We start from the raw sequence: 7507 nt of genomic DNA on the forward strand, positions 1-7507 counted from the left end.
CAGGCAGGATGGGTGACCAGGCAGGGTGGGTTGGCCGGCAGGGTGGGTGGGCAGGGCAGGCAAGGTGGGTGACCATGAAAGGTGGGCTGGCAGGATGGGTGACCAGGAAGGGTGGGCTGGCAGGGTGGGTGGTCAGGCAGGGTAGACAGGGTGGGTGGTCAGTGAGGGCGGTGTGGGCTGGGTGGGCGGGGTGGGCGGGGTGGGCGGGGTGGGCGGGGTGGGCGGTACAGAGAGAGGCTAGACACTGGTGTCAGTAGCGCCGCTGGCACGGTGGTGGCAGGTTGTGCAGGGGAGGTGTGTTATGCTCTAGCTCCCGGTCCGGGATCACTGGTGGGCGTCCTCCCTATTCTGGCACGTGTTCCCGGTACTTGGTACGTGTTTTTGTACTTTGTACATGTTCCCGGTACTTGGTACGTGTTCCCAGCACTTGGTCCGTGTTCCCGGTACATGATACTCTCTTGGTACGTGTTTCCTGGTACTTGGTAAGTGTTGCCGGTACTTGGTACGTGTTTCCGGTACTTGGTACGTGTTCCTGTACTTCGTACGTGTTCCTGGTACTTTGTTCATGTTCCCGGTACTTGGTAAGTGTTGCCGGTACTTGGTACGTGTTTCCGGTACTTGGTACGTGCTCCTGTACTTCGTACGTGTTCCTGGTATTTTGTTCATGTTCCCGGTACTTGATACGTATTCCCGGTACTTGGTGCGTGTTCCCGGTACTTGCCTCGCGTGCCGGTCAACATAACCGGAGAGTCTACCTCACCCGCGTGACTCCCGGTACTACCCGGTTATTTCCTTTTCCTTTGGGGAACTGGGAAGCTCCCAGTCCTTGGATCAAGAGTCCTTGATTGGCATCAAGTACCAGTGTAGGCTCGATCCATCGGGCTCTCAGACGCGCTCCTGGTATACCCGCACGGTGTATACCGGGTGAGAGATATGCTCCTCCAGGGAGTTTGTAACCGATCGGTTTTCATTGCAACTGGTGCAACCGGAGCTACAGGTGCTACCGGTGCTACCGGTAACTGGTGCATGATGGAGGATGTCTGCAGAGCATACAGGTGAGTATATATTCCCGGTAGTGATCGAGAAATGTTCCCGGTACTGAGTAATACCACCAGGTACTGAGTAATACTTCCTGGTACTGAATAATGTCCCTATGTACTGAGTAATACTCCCAGGTACTTCTTCGCCAGCCTCCTCCCAGCTACAACGTCTAAAACCCACGGCTCACACCATCCTTCTAGCTACAACGTCTAAAACCCATGCCTCACACCATCCTTCTAGCTACAACGTTGAGAACCCATGGCTCACACCATCCTTCTAGCTACAACGTTGAGAACCCATGCCTCAGACACCATCCTTCTAGCTAGAACGTTGAGAACCCATGCCTCACACCATCCTTCTAGCTACAACGTTGAGAACCCATGCCTCACACCATCCTTCTAGCTACAACGTTGAGAACCCATGCCTCACACCATCCTTCTAGCTACAACGTTGAGAACCCATGGCTCACACCATCCTTCTAGCTACAACGTTGAGAACCCATGCCTCACACCATCCTTCTAGCTACAACGTTGAGAACCCATGCCTCACACCATCCTTCTAGCTACAACGTTGAGAACCCATGGCTCACACCATCTTTCTAGCTACAACGTTGAGAACCCATGCCTCACACCATCCTTCTAGCTACAACGTTGAGAACCCATGCCTCACACCATCCTTCTAGCTACAACGTTGAGAACCCATGCCTCACACCATCCTTCTAGCTACAACGTTGAGAACCCATGCCTCACACCATCCTTCTAGCTACAACGTTGAGAACCCATGCCTCAGACACCATCCTTCTAGCTAGAACGTTGAGAACCCATGCCTCACACCATCCTTCTAGCTACAACGTTAAGAACCCATGCCTCACACCATCCTTCTAGCTACAACGTTGAGAACCCATGCCTCAGACACCATCCTTCTAGCTAGAACGTTGAGAACCCATGCCTCACACCATCCTTCTAGCTAGAACGTTGAGAACCCATGCCTCACACCATCCTTCTAGCTACAACGTTGAGAACCCATGCCTCACACCATCCTTCTAGCTACAACGTTGAGAACCCATGCCTCAGACACCATCCTTCTAGCTAGAACGTTGAGAACCCATGCCTCAGACACCATCCTTCTAGCTACAACGTTGAGAACCCATGCCTCACACCATCCTTCTAGCTACAACGTTGAGAACCCATGCCTCACACCATCCTTCTAGCTACAACGTTGAGAACCCATGCCTCACACCATCCTTCTAGCTACAACGTTGAGAACCCATGCCTCAGACACCATCCTTCTAGCTAGAACGTTGAGAACCCATGCCTCACACCATCCTTCTAGCTACAACGTTGAGAACCCATGGCTCACACCATCCTTCTAGCTACAACGTTGAGAACCCATGGCTCACACCATCCTTCTAGCTACAACGTTGAGAACCCATGCCTCACACCATCCTTCTAGCTACAACGTTGAGAACCCATGCCTCACACCATCCTTCTAGCTACAACGTTGAGAACCCATGCCTCACACCATCCTTCTAGCTACAACGTTGAGAACCCATGCCTCACACCATCCTTCTAGCTACAACGTTGAGAACCCATGCCTCACACCATCCTTCTAGCTACAACGTTGAGAACCCATGCCTCACACCATCCTTCTAGCTACAACGTTGAGAACCCATGCCTCACACCATCCTTCTAGCTACAACGTTGAGAACCCATGCCTCAGACACCATCCTTCTAGCTAGAACGTTGAGAACCCATGCCTCACACCATCCTTCTAGCTACAACGTTGAGAACCCATGCCTCACACCATCCTTCTAGCTACAACGTTGAGAACCCATGGCTCACACCATCCTTCTAGCTACAACGTTGAGAACCCATGGCTCACACCATCCTTCTAGCTACAACGTTGAGAACCCATGCCTCACACCATCCTTCTAGCTACAACGTTGAGAACCCATGCCTCACACCATCCTTCTAGCTACAACGTTGAGAACCCATGCCTCACACCATCCTTCTAGCTACAACGTTGAGAACCCATGCCTCACACCATCCTTCTAGCTACAACGTTGAGAACCCATGCCTCACACCATCCTTCTAGCTACAACGATGAGAACCCATGGCTCACACCATCCTTCTAGCTAGAACGTTGAGAACCCATACCTCACACCATCCTTCTAGCTACAACGTTGAGAACCCATGCCTCAGACACCATCCTTCTAGCTACAACGTTGAGAACCCATGCCTCAGACACCATCCTTCTAGCTAGAACGTTGAGAACCCATGCCTCACACCATCCTTCTAGCTACAACGTTGAGAACCCATGCCTCAGACACCATCCTTCTAGCTAGAACGTTGAGAACCCATGCCTCACACCATCCTTCTAGCTACAACGTTGAGAACCCATGCCTCAGACACCATCCTTCTAGCTAGAACGTTGAGAACCCATGGCTCACACCATCCTTCTAGCTACAACGTTGAGAACCCATGCCTCAGACACCATCCTTCTAGCTACAACGTTGAGAACCCATGCCTCAGACACCATCCTTCTAGCTACAACGTTGAGAACCCATGGCTCACACCATCCTTCTAGCTACAACGTTGAGAACCCATGCCTCAGACACCATCCTTCTAGCTAGAACGTTGAGAACCCATGGCTCACACCATCCTTCTAGCTACAACGTTGAGAACCCATGCCTCAGACACCATCCTTCTAGCTACAACGTTGAGAACCCATGGCTCACACCATCCTTCTAGCTACAACGTTGAGAACCCATGCCTCAGACACCATCCTTCTAGCTACAACGTTGAGAACCCATGCCTCACACCATCCTTCTAGCTACAACGTTGAGAACCCATGCCTCAGACACCATCCTTCTAGCTACAACGTTGAGAACCCATGGCTCACACCATCCTTCTAGCTACAACGTTGAGAACCCATGCCTCAGACACCATCCTTCTAGCTACAACGTTGAGAACCCATGCCTCACACCATCCTTCTAGCTACAACGTTGAGAACCCATGCCTCAGACACCATCCTTCTAGCTACAACGTTGAGAACCCATGCCTCAGACACCATCCTTCTAGCTAGAACGTTGAGAACCCATGCCTCACACCATCCTTCTAGCTACAACGTTGAGAACCCATGCCTCAGACACCATCCTTCTAGCTAGAACGTTGAGAACCCATGCCTCACACCATCCTTCTAGCTACAACGTTGAGAACCCATGCCTCAGACACCATCCTTCTAGCTAGAACGTTGAGAACCCATGGCTCACACCCATATATGTATTAGTACCACTGTTATAATCCCTGCTTGCCTCCACAGATTAATTATCCACAAGTGCCTTTATACACGACCTACCTTCTTCGTGTAGAATATAATTCACCAGTTTTTTATATATCTTCACTAAAATTACACCTAAATAAGTAATAAGCAAATATAACAGCTTTCTGCGTTATTTATGGCACGTTTCGCCCACCAGTGAATTTCTTACAAGCCATTGCCAGAGATCACTGCTTCCACCGTCTCCTCTACACACTCACTTTACTGGTTTTATACAGAATAAGCGAGCCAAACGTCGAGATGTTTCGCCCGCCAGTACAGCTGAGCCGTACAGCTGACCCGTGCAGCTGACCCCTACAGCTGACCCCTACAGCTGACCCCTACAGCTGACCCTTACAGCTGACCCTTACAGCTGACCCCTACAGCTGACCCCTACAGCTGGCCCCTACAGCTGACCCCTACAGCTGACCCCTTACAGCTGACCCCTACAGCTGACCCCTACAGCTGACCCCTACAGCTGACCCGTGCAACTGACCCGTTAACAGAAAAAGAGGGTGAATCTGAAGGCAGGATTACAAGACAAGGATTTTAATGGGAGAACACGAAGCAGGATCACAGAAGAGGGATTTTAATGGGAGGATACAAAGTAGGATTACAGAACAATGAGGATTTTAGAAGAGTAACGGGATATACGGCGCATATCTGCGGTGGGCAACATATATACGAAGTGTTTAGAAAAGGGTGCAAGTATATAAATATTTTTGTAGGATATTTCTGGGGTTTTAAATAGATTGGTGGTAGGTAGAGGGATGGGTCTAGTGTTGGGTATGTGCTGGAGAGTAGATGACAAGTTGATTTAAGTCTGTGATGCCCACAGGTCTGTGATGCCCACAGGTCTGTGATGCCAACAGGTCTGTGATGCCCACAGGTCTGTGATGCCAACAGGTCTGTGATGCCCACAGGTCTGTGAAGGATAGTGGTATGTGTTTAGCGTCCGTTGAAGTCTGTTGCAGAATCGTGTCGAAGAGTTAAAATGGCTAAAAACAGATAAAACAACGTTTCGACTCCTCCTGAACCATTATCAAGTAACTCGCTACTTGAGATTGCTCCGATACGGTGCGAAATGTTGTCTGAGGTTTCCTCTTCAAGTGGTATATTATCCAAAACGTCCCGATTATCACGAGGCGAAACTCGCACCGAAAATTTTGATATACCAACTAGACATCTCGTTATACACACGGAAAGCATACAAGAATACAACCTCTGGGTATATTGTGTGTTTCCGGCCCTCATACCGAACCCAAACGTCCAGATACGTCGGTTTCTGAACTTTCTTGCCATGAGTACGAAATACCTCGCACTCCTTCACTCTGTTTTTGTTTGTACTCTGTGTACTCTCCCTCGGTCCAATCTTTCGTTCCACAGCATTCATTAGTGACTTTCTCGGTACTTCTCTCTCGGTTACTTTCTTCAGTAGTTGGTTCGGTTTGTTGTGGTTCCCGTCTCTCATACTTACTGTTATACCTGGGATTTATCATGTATCCCCAGAGGGATACCAGTGGAGGTTTTAACGGGAGGTTTTATGACCAGGTTTTTATTTGTAACTCGAGAACGGCTCATCCGATCGGCGTCAAACTTTCAACACTGGTGTATCCTACTTGAAGGGGGAGGGGACAGTAATATTTTTCGTGGAATAACCTTAGTATGCCCCTTGAGATCGGCTTCAAACTTAATTATATTATTGAACGTTAAGAGTAGAGTTAATTACATTTTAGATTAGTAAGAGTTACCTTAATTACCCTACAGATAACCAATAGTTACCTTAATTACACTACAGATCACCAAGAGTTACCTTAATTACACTCCAGATCACCAAGAGTTACCTTAATTATACTACAGATTACCAAGAGTTACCTTAATTATACTACAGATCACCAAGAGTTACCTTAATTATACTACAGATTACCAAGAGTTACCTTAATTATACTACAGATCACCAAGAGTTACCTTAATTATACTACAGATCACCAAGAGTTACCTTAATTATACTACAGATTACCAAGAGTTACCTTAATTATACTACAGATTACCAAGAGTTACCTTAATTATACTACAGATCACCAAGAGTTACCTTAATTATACTACAGATTACCAAGAGTTACCTTAATTATACTACAGATCACCAAGAGTTACCTTAATTATACTACAGATTACCAAGAGTTACCTTAATTATACTACAGATCACCAAGAGTTACCTTAATTACACTCCAGATCACCAAGAGTTACCTTAATTATACTACAGATTACCAAGAGTTACCTTAATTATACTGCAGATTACCAAGAGTTACCTTAATTATACTACAGATCACCAAGAGTTACCTTAATTATACTACAGATCACCAAGAGTTACCTTAATTACACTCCAGATCACCAAGAGTTACCTTAATTATACTACAGATTACCAAGAGTTACCTTAATTATACTACAGATCACCAAGAGTTACCTTAATTATACTACAGATCACCACGAGTTACCTTAATTACACTCCAGATCACCAAGAGTTACCTTAATTATACTACAGATTACCAAGAGTTACCTTAATTATACTACAGATCACCAAGAGTTACCTTAATTATACTACAGATCACCAAGAGTTACCTTAATTACACTCCAGATCACCAAGAGTTACCTTAATTATACTACAGATTACCAAGAGTTACCTTAATTATACTACAGATCACCAAGAGTTACCTTAATTATACTACAGATCACCACGAGTTACCTTAATTACACTCCAGATCACCAAGAGTTACCTTAATTATACTACAGATTACCAAGAGTTACCTTAATTATACTACAGATCACCAAGAGTTACCTTAATTATACTACAGATCACCAAGAGTTACCTTAATTACACTCCAGATCACCAAGAGTTACCTTAATTATACTACAGATTACCAAGAGTTACCTTAATTACACTACAGATCACCAAGAGTTACCTTAATTACACTACAGATCACCAAGAGTTACCTTAATTATACTACAGATCACCAAGAGTTACCTTAATTACACTACAGATCACCAAGAGTTACCTTAATTATACTACAGATCACCAAGAGTTACCTTAATTACACTGCAGATCACCAAGAGTTACCTTAATTATACTACAGATCACCAAGAGTTACCT

General features: G+C 46.4%; 1 protein-coding gene across 1 annotated transcript in view; it reads left to right on the top strand.

Moving 5' to 3' along the window:
• The first annotated feature begins 265 nt into the window (after window positions 1–265).
• Window positions 266–7507, top strand: part of LOC128701466 (probable G-protein coupled receptor B0563.6) — a 318000-nt gene continuing 310758 nt past the window's right edge. The window contains exon 1 of the mRNA XM_053795166.2: window positions 266–371. The gene's annotated coding sequence lies outside the window, so the exon portion shown is untranslated. The remainder of the gene's footprint in view (window positions 372–7507) is intronic.

Source organism: Cherax quadricarinatus, chromosome 72, assembly GCF_038502225.1.
Source record: "Cherax quadricarinatus isolate ZL_2023a chromosome 72, ASM3850222v1, whole genome shotgun sequence".
Classification (NCBI taxonomy): domain Eukaryota; kingdom Metazoa; phylum Arthropoda; class Malacostraca; order Decapoda; family Parastacidae; genus Cherax; species Cherax quadricarinatus.